Here is a 13353-nt window from a genome sequence, read left to right on the forward strand (position 1 = left end):
AAATTTCGACCAATCACGTGCCGAATTTCATACAGTTTTCGATACAAGAACTTGCATAGTGTCATACAGGGCACAAATGTACGTACAAGAAATGATACAAGAAAATGTATACAAGAAACGATATCAGAAACGATATTAGAAATGATACAAGAAAATGCATAGTGTCATACAGCCTTAACAGTTTCACATCACAAGACACAAGAGAAGCAAGAAGCAACTGATAAAATTTTGTAAGTCCTGCTATAAGACTCTGTGCCTATCAGCCCTTTCAAAATCGTAGAATACGGTCGCTAAGCAGGCCTTTAGTTCGCGTAAATAGAGAGAGATCGCACGTCAATTCGGTGCTGGCGTCGTTCTATTTCAGGCTACGTTTTCAAGTTCCTGACCAAGGAAGAATATAGAATCTTATACAGTTCTACTGATACTACAAGGAGCGTACAATAATTATAATTACGGAGAAAATTTTTTGGATACTTTTAAAAATAATTTGGATAATTTTTGCTATTTTATTGTAGGTATTGTGTCAAAATTTATAAATTACAATTTTGAAATAAGTAATTTATATTAATCATTTATATTATTGTACTGTAACAAGAATTATACTTGGCAACCCTGCCGACCTAGTGACGTAGGTTCTCCCGACGGTTGACAGCTGAGATGGCGGAGACTGCTTCAAGAGTGCCTGATTGTACTCCAAGCCATTGAACTATTAGTTTTAATAATGTAGTTTGTTTCTATTTCTTTCGGTGATTATACCGCTCACAGTAAAGTTTGTGCTTATTATTATTCAACCCCGATGTGCAAGGTGCTTCCCATTATTTACAGCTGAAGTTCGAGTACGAGCAAAACCCCTATAATATATCCTAACTCTCACACCCTAAACCCTCATCCCCTTATATTGGCGTCCCAACTTTGTGGCTAGGAATTATAGACATTGTTTCGTAAGTGTTGAAAGTGCTTTTAATACCAGAATTTCGCTGTAAGTAGTATTTTAAAATCAATAACCCTACTTTTTCATATCGTGGCGTGGCATCTATTTTGCGCCGATTTTCATGTTTCACCGGTATATATCGATTTTGCATGCACGATCTGAGTACGGGGAATCGATTTCGTGTTTCGATTATTCGAATTGATGTTCGCTTGTCGTTCTGCGCGGTGTTGCCTATGTCTAACACTGTTTCGTAGCTCTTCAAACTTTTTCAACATTTTGTTGCCAAATTTAAAATTTTACCGAATTTGCTCGGATTTTAAATTAAAATATAATTATATAATTTTTTTCAATAAAATAACTTTATTGCATATAATTATAAAACCTTTTCAATAAAATAACTTTATTGCATATAATTATAAAACCTTTTCAATAAAATAACTTTATTGCATATAATTATATAACTTCAATAAAATAACTTTATTGCATATAATTATATACCTTTTTCAATAAAATAACTTTATTGCATATAATTGTATAACTTTTCAATAAAATAACTTTATTGCATATAATTATATAACTTTTCAATAAAATAACTTTATTGCATATAATTATATACTTTTTCAATAAAATAACTTTATTGCATGTAATTATATTACGATTTCTCAATAAAATAACTTTTATTGCATATACATATAACTATCTAATTTTTACAATAAAATCACTTTTATTGCCTGTGTCTGTTACATACTTAGTAATATTTGGTTATCTACTATACTTTGTACAATGTCAAAAGGTAATTCGAAAAATCCTACAGCAGGAGAATGTTCTGCTCCCGCTATGGTAACAATGTCACAAGATCAATTTGATTCATTGCTTTCGGTACTTGCTAATTCTAACAAACAAGTATCTGAAGATATTCTGGTACAAATCAGAGACCTTAATAGAACTCCTACACATACGTCAGGAGGAAACTTCGTTAAATGTACTGCTCGCTTTGATGGTACTGTTAACGCTGATGTTGAAGCTTTTCTCGACAATGTGATCACTTTTAAGGACTGTTCCCAAATAAGTGATGAAAATGCTCTTCGTGGTTTATCCATGCTTCTTAATGCTAGTGCTGCTACATGGTGGCAAGGTGTCAAAAATACCATTCTCACATGGGAAGACGCTGTACAAGCCTTGAGAGATGCCTATTCGAGAAAACTTCCTCCTCATTTAATATTTCGAGAATTATTCTCGCGTGAACAAAATTCTAAGGAACCTACCGAACTGTTTGTTTCTCGTATTCGAGCTTTGCTCGCACAATTACCTTATACCCTAACCGAAGAGGTTCAGTTGGATATGGTTTATGGCTTAATGGCGCGTAAAATACGAAAAAGGTTACCAAGGAATAAATTTCGAGACTTTAAGGAACTTCTAAGGGAATCTCGAGAAATCGAAGCATCCTTAAAGGAAGGTTTAGTTGCTACCGACTCTGATCGTCGACAAAAACCTCAATCGAATGAAGACAAGGATTCTGTTAAACCAAAATTCAGACCAAAGTGTACATTTTGTAAAATTTTTGGCCATACTCAGCCGGAATGCAGAAAATTTAAGCAATCTAATTCTAATGATTCAGTTAGCACCTCTGTATCTCCTAGTCGTCCAAATACGAATCCTAGCACTTCAAATGTACCTTCTCAACGTTCTTCCAGTGTAGTTTGTTACGGTTGCAATACTCCTGGTTATGTTCGCACAAATTGTCCTAACTGTAAAATTTCTGTAAATCCTATTACCACAGAAGCAGCTTCTTCTGTAGAGCTTCTTTTAGCAGAAACTAACAATTTGAATAATCGTCCCCTCTTACCAATAAGTGTCTTAGGTTTGAGTGGTTGCGCATATGTTGATACTGGAGCTAAATGTACTATAGCTGGAATTAGACTTTACAATCATTTTTTAAACAAAGGTCTACACTATATTTCCAAGGAAATGAGTTTAGTGCTCGCTGACGGTATAAGCCGCACGGTAACAGCTCATATTTTTGAGTGTTTGGTTCTCCTATTAGATAGATCCATACCTACAACTTTTGTGGCATTTCCTGAACACACATCAGCTAAAACTCTTCTTGGCATAGACTTCTTAAAAAATGCTGATATTATTATTAATATCTCTCAAATGAAATTCTCATTTGCTGATTCTCCTGATATTCAACATAAACTATTACGGGAACCTAACTCCTGCAATGCTTCAATTAACCTTCTTGAACTTACTTTACGACAGGACGAAGCTTCACAGTTAAATACTTCTGAGCGTAGTACTTTACAGTGTTTGATAAATCAGTACGGTGACGTTTTTGTGGAACATAATGAACCTACACCATTTGCTGAGCATTGTATTAATTTAACCAGTGATATTCCAATCGCTGTGCCCCCTTATAGGACAACACCTCAGAAAGCAGAGATACTCAAAAATGAAATCCATCATTTATTGGAAATGGAAATCATTGATGAAAGCGACTCAGCTTATGCTGCACCAACTGTACTCGTTCCTAAAAAAGACGGTACCTTTCGCATGTGCGTTGATTACAGACGCCTCAACGAAATAACTGTACCAGATAGATATCCTCTACCGAGGATGGACGATCTGTTGCATGCCACCACACAGACACTATTTATGACAACACTAGATCTGAAAAGTGGCTACCATCAAATAAGTGTTCGTCCATCAGATCGAGATAAAACTTCTTTTATTACCCCTTTTGGTATTTTTAGATTTAATCGTATGCCTTTTGGTCTACGAAACGCGCCTGCTACTTTTCAAAGGCTTATTGACCGTTTTCGTAGCGGATTACCAGGTATTACTATTTTGGCATATTTAGATGATATTATTATTTTATCTAGCTCATTTGAAAATCATATCAATGATCTAGCTAGTGTGTTTCAGAGATTACAGGTATTCAAACTGTGTGTAAATAGAGCAAAATGTACTTTTGTGCGCTCTTCAGTAAAGTATTTAGGGCACCTTCTTACGCCCAATGGGATCGCTCCTGATCCAGGGAAGATATCAGCAATTGCTGAAATGTCTATTCCACGCAATGCTAAACATGTTTTGTCATTTTTGCAAACTTGTAGTTGGTTTCGACGTTTTGTGCCAAACTTCGCAGGTGTATCCAAACCTCTTTCGGATCTAACTAAGAAGAATGTAGCATTTGTTTGGGGACCGGCACAAAACCAGGCCTATGAAACTCTTAAGAGATTGCTTACGCAAGCTCCCATTCTGCAGCAAGCAACTTTTACAGATACTTTTGTAATTAAAACAGACGCAAGTTCATATGCACTTGGCGCATGTCTCCTCCAGGGGGAGGAAGAAAATGAAAAGCCGATAGAGTATGCAAGTCGCTTACTCACAGCGGCTGAACGTAACTATAGTACGACAGAGCGAGAAGCTTTAGCTATAGTATATGCAATTAATAAATTCCGGGGTTACATAGAAAGTTCGCCTATTATTGTCAAAACAGATCATCAACCGCTAAAATGGTTGATGTCACTAAAATCTCCTACTGGCCGTCTTGCTAGATGGGCATTAGAAGTGCAAAGTTACGACTTACGAATCGAATATATTCCTGGACGGACGAATCGAATCGCCGATATGTTATCAAGGCCTATCTGTGGTCCAGACACGAAAGGTATTTGTGACCTCTGTACTATCGCAATGGATGTACCAACGATAAGCAATAAAAAACTTAGAGAGGAACAGTTGACTGATTTACAGCTTAAAATAATTATTGATTGCCTTGAATCTGAAGAACCTGAATTAGTAGACATCAACCGATATACTGATCGCGGATATGTCATGAATCAAGGAGGCTTGTATCGGTATAATCAGGACCTTGAATGTGAGGATGCTCAGTTAGTAGTGCCTCAAAATAAAGTAGCTGAGGTTTTGAAAGAGTGCCATGACATGCCCATTGCAGGACATTATGGTGTCGAAAAGACAATCCAAAGAATTGCTCTTCGTTATTACTGGCCTACCATTAGGCGAGATGTTGTAAAGCATATAAAGAAATGCATCGACTGCCAAAGGTATAAACCTTTGAATCTAAAACCAGCAGGTCTAATTCAAACTCCTGTGTTGGCACAACGCTTTGAATGCGTTGCAATTGATTTAGTGGGTCCACTACCTGTGACTGAAAAGGGAAACAGATGGATTTTTGCAGTGGAAGATACTTCCACGAAATGGATAGAAATATTCCCGTTAAAACAAGCTACTGCGGAGGAGTGCACAAAGGTACTAATAAGTGAAATATGTTTACGATACGGCACCCCTCGTAGAATAATAAGTGACAACGGACCCCAATTCGTTAGTAAAATAATGCAGCAGTTTACATACTGCCTAGGTATTCAGCAATCACTCATTCCTGTTTATCACCCTGCCTCAAATCCGGAGGAACGTAAAAATCGAGATCTTAAAATTCAGATTTCCATTTTAGTTCAAAAAGACCATACTAAATGGGATGAAGTGCTACCCAGTATACGTTTTTCTATGAATACCGTACCAAATTTAGCTACCGGTTATTCCCCGGCCTATTTGAACTTTGCGCGTGAGCTACGTACGCCCACAGATGTGCATAAAGACTTACGAGCTATTATCGCGAGTGAAACGGTTATTCCCGAGATAACACCTTACTTGCGCAGGCATACTGACATTTTATTAAGTGCGCGAGAAAATAATGAGTTACGCCAAGACTCTTCGAAATTGTATGCAGATAAACATTTTCGCGAAACCGTTGTGTTTAACAAGGGACAGAAAGTTCTAGTAAAGACTCACATCCTTAGTAAAAGTGATGCAGGACTGTCTTCTAAATTTGCGCCGCGTCGCGATGGCCCATACCTTATCCTTAACCAACTTTCTCCCACCTCGTACGAGTTAGCAACTCTAACGCACCCAGATGTATCGATCGGAAAATACCACGTGTCTGCTCTCCATCCTTTTGTGGAAGATGATTCCGATTCGCCTGTAACTCCTCTACATGAGTTACGTAGTAGAGGTCGACCTTCAACCACGTTGCAGAAAGATGTCGCAGCCAAAAGCAGAGGGGCTATCCCTAAACGACATCCTAAGACAACGCAGCAATCTACAGGTTCTGGTGTACCTGTAACCACAACCAGCGACTCCAGTAGTACCTCGTTGCCTACGCAGATTGATTGTTCCATACAGAGACCCAGACGTTCCAAGCGCCCTCCTAAGCGCTATCAAGATGCTCATGTATGATACCCGAGGTCTGTTCCAAGCCCTCGCTAATAACCAGTTATTCCGTTTTGTATCAGCCATACTCTACGTCTGATCCAAAGGGGGAGGATGTAACAAGAATTATACTTGGCAACCCTGCCGACCTAGTGACGTAGGTTCTCCCGACGGTTGACAGCTGAGATGGCGGAGACTGCTTCAAGAGTGCCTGATTGTACTCCAAGCCATTGAACTATTAGTTTTAATAATGTAGTTTGTTTCTATTTCTTTCGGTGATTATACCGCTCACAGTAAAGTTTGTGCTTATTATTATTCAACCCCGATGTGCAAGGTGCTTCCCATTATTTACAGCTGAAGTTCGAGTACGAGCAAAACCCCTATAATATATCCTAACTCTCACACCCTAAACCCTCATCCCCTTATAGTACTACATTTGAAGAGGGTAGGCGGCGCCTACCTTGCCTACCCCGACGGGCCGCCCCTGTAGTCTGCTATCGTTTATCTTGATATCTGCTTTCCATCCGCTTGATAACTTGATGGAAACGGTGTCCTTGTTCTTCACTTACAGCCACCAAACTCTCAAAAAAATAGTCCAGATGGAAGTAGAGTTCCCCCATGTAACCCAAGTCCTGAAAGAGTTATATAATATGTAACATTATTTTCTCATCATTAAATGCAACCCATCCTTCTCTTTGCAGATCTGTCATAGTGTTGACAAACTCTTGATCTGCTACAAGTCTTCTGATATCTGGCACAACAAATAGATTTTTCCTCTGAGAGACATGGACAATGTAGTCAATAATTTAAATCATTCTCCGTCTCTTGGGAGAGTTTTGACAAACTGTTTCATAAAAAACTAGCTTTATATGTAGAGAGAAGGAAGGAGATTTTTTCTGGTGGTGTGATCTTGCAGAATATTGTTTTGTCCAACCGTAAACATTCTTGGTTCGTAACTCTCCTCTTGCTAGTCATTTTTTCTGTCTTGACTGTCCCATAGACATAAAAAACAAGGAAATGTTTAACTAGCTAAAGCTTTGAGCTAGCTATATAGAGTGATTTTAAGATCACCGCACATTTGCCACCTTGATTTTCATGTTTTCATAGGTATCTTGCAAGAACACAGAATCTACTACAGGAATAGAAACATAAACCACCGATATGCAGTAAAAGTGCTTTTAACGCGTTGGCTGCCATAATGATATAAAAATGTGTTACGCGGCTGTTATCAAAAACAACATGAGACACAACATTTGTGTCTCACGGCAGAGCTGCGTTTCGATAAGTCGATAAAGAGCTGCCATTGAGTTGATTAATACTGAATTTTGAATTGAACCATCAAATGTGTAATGGCATTGCAAACAAACTAGATGGCCTTCTAGGGTGAAGTCTCTTCTTCTTCGTGTGCCTTATTCTTGACTATTGTAATTATCACGTCTCATTTTACTCTGTCTGCAGCGGTTCTAAAGAGTTATTGTTGTTTTTCCACTAGACTGCTTTAAATTTTTCCACCAGGACGTGCTTAGTCTTCCCAGTCCTCTTTTTCTTTCCACTTTTCCTTGCATAATCAATCACATCAACTCATGTTTTTCATTTCATGAGATCAAAGTAGCTCATTTTTCTTTCCTTCATGGTGTTAAGGTTTTTTTCCTTTTTCTTTCCCTGATGGTGAAGTAAGGCACACAACTCTTTTTACAACAGCTATCCAAAGATTACACTCCAGTTGATAATAAGTTTTTCCTTTTAGGTCGAGATCTAAGCTAATCATCAGAATCTATGGAAAGAGTTGTACCTCTTCCTGGGAGAATAATTTTGGCCTAGTGGCATCTTCAAAGTCAGAGCTTGAGTCCTGATCATCCTGAGGTAGTAGTTCACCTTCATTTATATTCTAATGTGACAGAGAGCTTTGGCACAATTGTTTCTGCATCATGGGGAAAGTCAGAATAGCTGAAGGAGATACGGGTATGAAATGGAGCGGTTTAACTTTCTCTGTTTCTTTGTTCTCACCATACAATAAGTATCACAAGGCAAAAACTTTTCTTTCTACTTTTAAACCAGTCTCGAAAATGTTCTGTAGGTACATCTTTTACAAATATTGTTGTAGTCCAAAGTATCAAAATGTTTCCTACATGTATATTTTTAATACATTCTTCCATTGGTTCCCTGTATTGTACTTTCAATCTGATTTTCTGTGATGGTTAGTACTTATTGCCTTATTTTTCTTTTTGAAGTTATACTTCTTTAGACGCGTATGAGAGTAAAATTTCATAATACTGCACGCATGCGCACACAGACAGTATGGCGTTTAGTTGCTGAATCTTTCAAGTTATGTATAAATATATCAGTGCAAGAAAAGGAGTGAAAAGAATATATTAGTGTTTTTAGTAAATATATTTATTATAATTTTTGTGTCTTTGGATTTGTCTTGCTCAGGAGTAAGATGAGTATACATTTTATTGTATATTTATTATACTGCACCTTCCAGTCTGTTTGTTACCGTGCATTGTCATTACGACGGTACGTCCGAACCGATACAGACACAGTCCTCGTAGCGTATTTGGTATAGCATTCGGCCAGAGATCGAGAGGTCTTGAGTTCGAGTCCGGAGCAATCCTATACTTTTTTTTATTTTTTTGAAAGCGGTAAGCACAAAATTAGTTTGGTGTTTAAAAAAATTAAAACAAACTGTTTAAAGTATATTTATTTTAAAGAAATCATATAATAGAAGTATAACATCTTACGTGCGTACAAAGTACACACACATTTTTTTTAACGTAATTTACTCATATCGATGGGCAGCCGCGGTAAATTTATTCAAAAATATTAATTAATTAGGAATACAAAATTCACCCATACACAACTTTTGTGCATTTTATGTTTAAGAAATTTATATTTTTCCTCAGGAAGATCTTCTCCAACTCGTTTTCAATAATCATCTTTCTTTCCTTATTTTCTATTAATACTCGTCTCTTTCCTGATTACGGCCCTGTTTAGATTTCTTCTATTTATTTATTGTCGTTATGAACTACTTCCGCGTGATATTTAGTCACATATATAAACGTCAGCTACTAAAACAAAAAAAAAATAATTAAGTATTGTATTTAGATTATGGGATTGAACCATACTTGAATAAAATATTAGATTTGATTTTGATGTTTCGATTTCCAGTCCGGAAATTTGTTCAAAAAATGTATAAATTAGGAAATTATATTAACCTGTAGATGTTTAGTATTTTAGAGTTTTGTGGCCACTTGTGGCAGCAATATAAATAAACAATATTTAACTTCAATGTGTCACAAGAAAATATTTAACTTAAATTTATCACAAACAAATAAATCTCAGAAAATATTCATATAGATAACACTTTTTATTTGTGTTCTATGGAGATAATTATGAAATCAAACAATGTTGCCGAAATTCTGTCTTTTAGTAAATCTACGTATATAGATAAGAATTCATGGAGAACAAAAATTTCTAAAATAAGTTATTCTGTGATAAGAAATGCAGATGACACTGTTTCATTAATTGATAGAGACACAAACTTACAGAAAGTCTTGGATCAACTTAATGATGCTTGTCGGGACTTTGGAATGAAAATTAACGAGAATAAAACGAAGCACCAAGAAACTTTGATTTCCGCTGTCTATACCTACCCGTCTACTATTTTGCTTAAGGATCAGTTGTAGTATTCTGTATCAATTTTCCCTCACTAAGTATATGTCCCAGATAAGAAAGACATTTTCCGGCGTTAAACAGTTTTTAGCAATACTCATCTATCTTTTGTTGGCCCTTCTCATTACTTATAATTAGTACTTCCTTATTAGTTTTTCTCCCACGGTATCTTCAGCATTCGTCTATGAATTCACATTTTCAATGCTTCAATTCTGTTCATGCTTTAGTTTCCATTTTTCATACTTCTACACCATACAAAAGTATAGTTACAAACCAAACATAGCACTTTCAACATTCTTATTGCAAAAAAATGGCTTCATTTTCATAAAAGTAGTTTTAGTCATTGCTATTCTGCGTTTTTCTATCTATTCCTGGATCTAGTTGTTGCATCAATTAGATGCAAAACTAATCCCACAACAAGCAGGCTTCAGATTAAGTAAATCTTGCACAGGCCGCAAGTGCTGAACCTAACGGAGTACATAGAGGAGGGATTTGAGCAGAAAGAGATAGTGGGAGTGGCCTTGATAGTCCTCACCGCGGCCTATGATACGATAAACCACAGAGCCTTGCTAACTAAGATCTATAACACTGTGCTTGACTATGACCTGGTAAATATCATTAGATCACTGTTATGTAATAGACGCTTCTACGTTGTGCTAAATAGAAAGAAGAGCAGATGGAGAACCCAAAAAAATGGATTACCTCAAGGAAGTGTTCTAGCGCCGTCCCTATTTAACATCTACACATCTACACCAACGACCAACCAATGCACCCCCAGACTGAGAGTTTTGTTTACGCTGACGATCTTATTGATATCGCCGTAAAGGGGAAAACACTCACATAAGTAGAGTCGACAATGGAAGAGACTTTCAACATGATGTCAACTTACTACAAACAAAACTCAAACCAAACCCTACTAAAACCCAAGTATGTGCATTCCATCTTAACAACCATCTGGCACATGTAAAACTGAATGTTTCTTGGGAGGGACAACGCTTGGAACATACTGCGATAGGCCCAAATATCTTGGAGTGATACTAGACCGGTCACTAACGTATAAATTCCACTATCGGAGCACAAGACAAAAGGTTTCTATGAGAAACAACCTTCTCCGGAAACTTGTAGGGAGCAAGTGGGGTGCAAACCCCCAGGTCTTAAAGTCAACAGCTGAGGCCTTATGTTTCTCAACAGGAGAATATGCTTGTCCCGCCTGGGGTAGATCTAGACACGCCCAACAAGTCACCACGGCGTTAAATGAAACATGTAGAATAAGTAACGGTTGTATGAAGCCTACCCCTCTGCCCCTACTTTACCGGGCAGCTGGATTCGCATCACCAGACGACCGTAGATGCGCCTCACAATATGTGGAGAAGTTCAAGCAAACTTTCGATGAAAGGCACCAATTATACGGGTTTGACGAACCGCCAGGAACCAGCCGACTTAAATCAAGGAAAAGGTTTATGAGAAATGTCAGCGTCGAACCACCCGAACTGTTCCCCTACATCCAGAACGACCTAAAGGAATGAACCTGGACTGGAGAACCTGGCATACGTACAGGTGTTGCCCCTGTAAAACAGGACCTTCTTAAATGGGGCATCAAGTCAGATAACGACGCACTTTGCGAATGTGGGGAAATACAGAACCGGAGCACCTGAGAGCTTAGTATGCAGACTTTGCCCATCCCATCACAGTGCACCTTCGATGATTTATGGCTCGCAAATACAAAGGGTGTAGACGTAGCCCGATACTGGGCAGAAAAACTGTAGTCGGATCCAGACACGAAAAAGTAAGTAAGTATTTACAGAATGAAATGAGGATAGATCGACTTTCTTTTCTTCCAAAAACGTTGAATTTTCTTTCAATCAGTAAAACCTGGCAACACTGTACCATACTATTTATTTTTTATTCAGACTTTCGAGCGGCAGTTCCAGTTCACAACAAATATTTTTAAAATGTGTGTTTGTGTGATTTTGTATTTTGTGTAGTGAGTTATAATGTCGACTGTAAAGTGAACAATAACAATTACTGAGGTTTGTAGAACTAACTGTCAATGTATATTTAGAATATTGTTCTCGATTCTGGGTTATAAAAATAATAATATAAGGCAACACAGCAGAAAATTAAAAATAAACCTTTTGCTAAAATCTTATTGACTATTGACAATCATTTTCTGAACGTTACACATGAATATTTTTTCAAAAATATATTTATACAGTGAGGAAATACATCTTAAACAATTTCCCCATAGGCAAGTACCTGCTTCACCTTAATTCAAAGTGGGTCAGTGGGGTCTGCAGCCAATGTCATGGTCAGAAGGTCAGCTCACTTATTTGGGCATTGGAAGTGAAATTTCTTAAATTCCAATTGCATTTCATTTACACCTTAGATATTCTCTGTCTGTATGAGGCAATCAGGCAAGAGGAAATAATTTTATTTTAAAAAAGTTTCAAGTCTTATTTCTGGAGAAATAAACACTTCTTATCATCATCATAAGTGGCTCGACAATCCGTTGTGGAACTTGGCCTGCTTGCAAAGAAGTCGCCACTCCTGTCGATTCCTGGCACCTTCCCTCTCCATCTTCTGACCCCTAGAATCTTTAGGTCTTCTTCCACATCATCGATCCATCTTCTTCGTGGTCGTCATCTACTTCCTGTGCCCTCTGGTTTTGAAAATGTTAATTTCTTAGTGTATTCGTGATCTGACATCCTAGCAATCTGTCCAGCCCATCTAAGTCTCTGTACTTTAATGAATTTCACAATATCTGGATCTGTATATAACTGATACAGTTCAAAGTTGTACCTTCAACGCTATATAGCTCATTTTCATTTACGGCCCCAAAAATCTTTCTAAGAATTTTTCTCTTAAAAATACCAAGAAGTCTTTCATCATTTTGAGATAAGCTCTGTTTCAACCCCATACAGGGTGATTGATTAGTGGGGTAAAGCTCAATAGATCCGCTATAGTAATAGATAACAATAAAAGTTGATAAAAAAATTGTAGCTAACGTTAAGCTTCACATCAAGGCAAAGATTAAATCTAATGATGATTTTATATTAAACTCTAACAACCGTCAACAGGCTATGTGGTCCCTAATAAACTCAAGATGTAAGAATTTACCAATAAAAAATTCATCACTCAATGCAAATAGTTTTAATGATTTCTTCTGTGGTATTGCTGAAAATGTAATAAATACACTTAATCATACTGACCAATCATTCAATACATACCTTAGTTTTATACCACATGCTCCTTCATTCGCCTCTAATAATTGCTCCTTCAGATTTGAGCCAACAAATTTGGAGGAAGTTGTAAAAGCAATTGAAGAATTAAAAAATAGCCAGAGCAAGGACCCGGATGGAATGAACACAAAAATAATCAAGGCAATTAAACACAACATTAGCTTACCTTTAACTAAACTAATAAACTACTCAATTTCATCCTGCATTTTTCCTTCAGTGTTTAAAACTGCGAAAGTCATACCTCTCTTTAAATGTAAAGGTTCGGCTGATGATCATAATAACTTTCGT

The 13353-nt window shown here is 37.1% G+C and overlaps 1 protein-coding gene and 1 long non-coding RNA gene across 3 annotated transcripts in view; one reads left to right on the forward strand and one right to left on the reverse strand.

The window, feature by feature from the left end:
• LOC126889847 (solute carrier family 25 member 16-like) overlaps positions 1-13353 on the forward strand; it is a 60205-nt gene that overhangs the window by 4463 nt on the left and 42389 nt on the right. Inside the window, exon 1 of one of the 2 annotated variants that reach the window (XM_050658533.1) lies at positions 11724-11856. The exons of the other annotated variant lie outside the window; for it this stretch is intronic. The gene's annotated coding sequence lies outside the window, so the exon portion shown is untranslated. Of the gene's footprint in view, positions 1-11723; positions 11857-13353 lie in introns of those variants that run through there. 2 annotated transcript variants of the gene reach the window in all.
• On the reverse strand, positions 8838-9517 carry LOC126889848 (uncharacterized). Its single transcript, XR_007700190.1, has 2 exons — positions 9370-9517; positions 8838-9222 (listed from the first exon to the last, which is right to left on the reverse strand). It is a non-coding gene; the product is annotated as an uncharacterized LOC126889848 (long non-coding RNA).

This window comes from Diabrotica virgifera, chromosome 8 (genome assembly GCF_917563875.1).
Source record: "Diabrotica virgifera virgifera chromosome 8, PGI_DIABVI_V3a".
NCBI classification, from domain to species: domain Eukaryota; kingdom Metazoa; phylum Arthropoda; class Insecta; order Coleoptera; family Chrysomelidae; genus Diabrotica; species Diabrotica virgifera.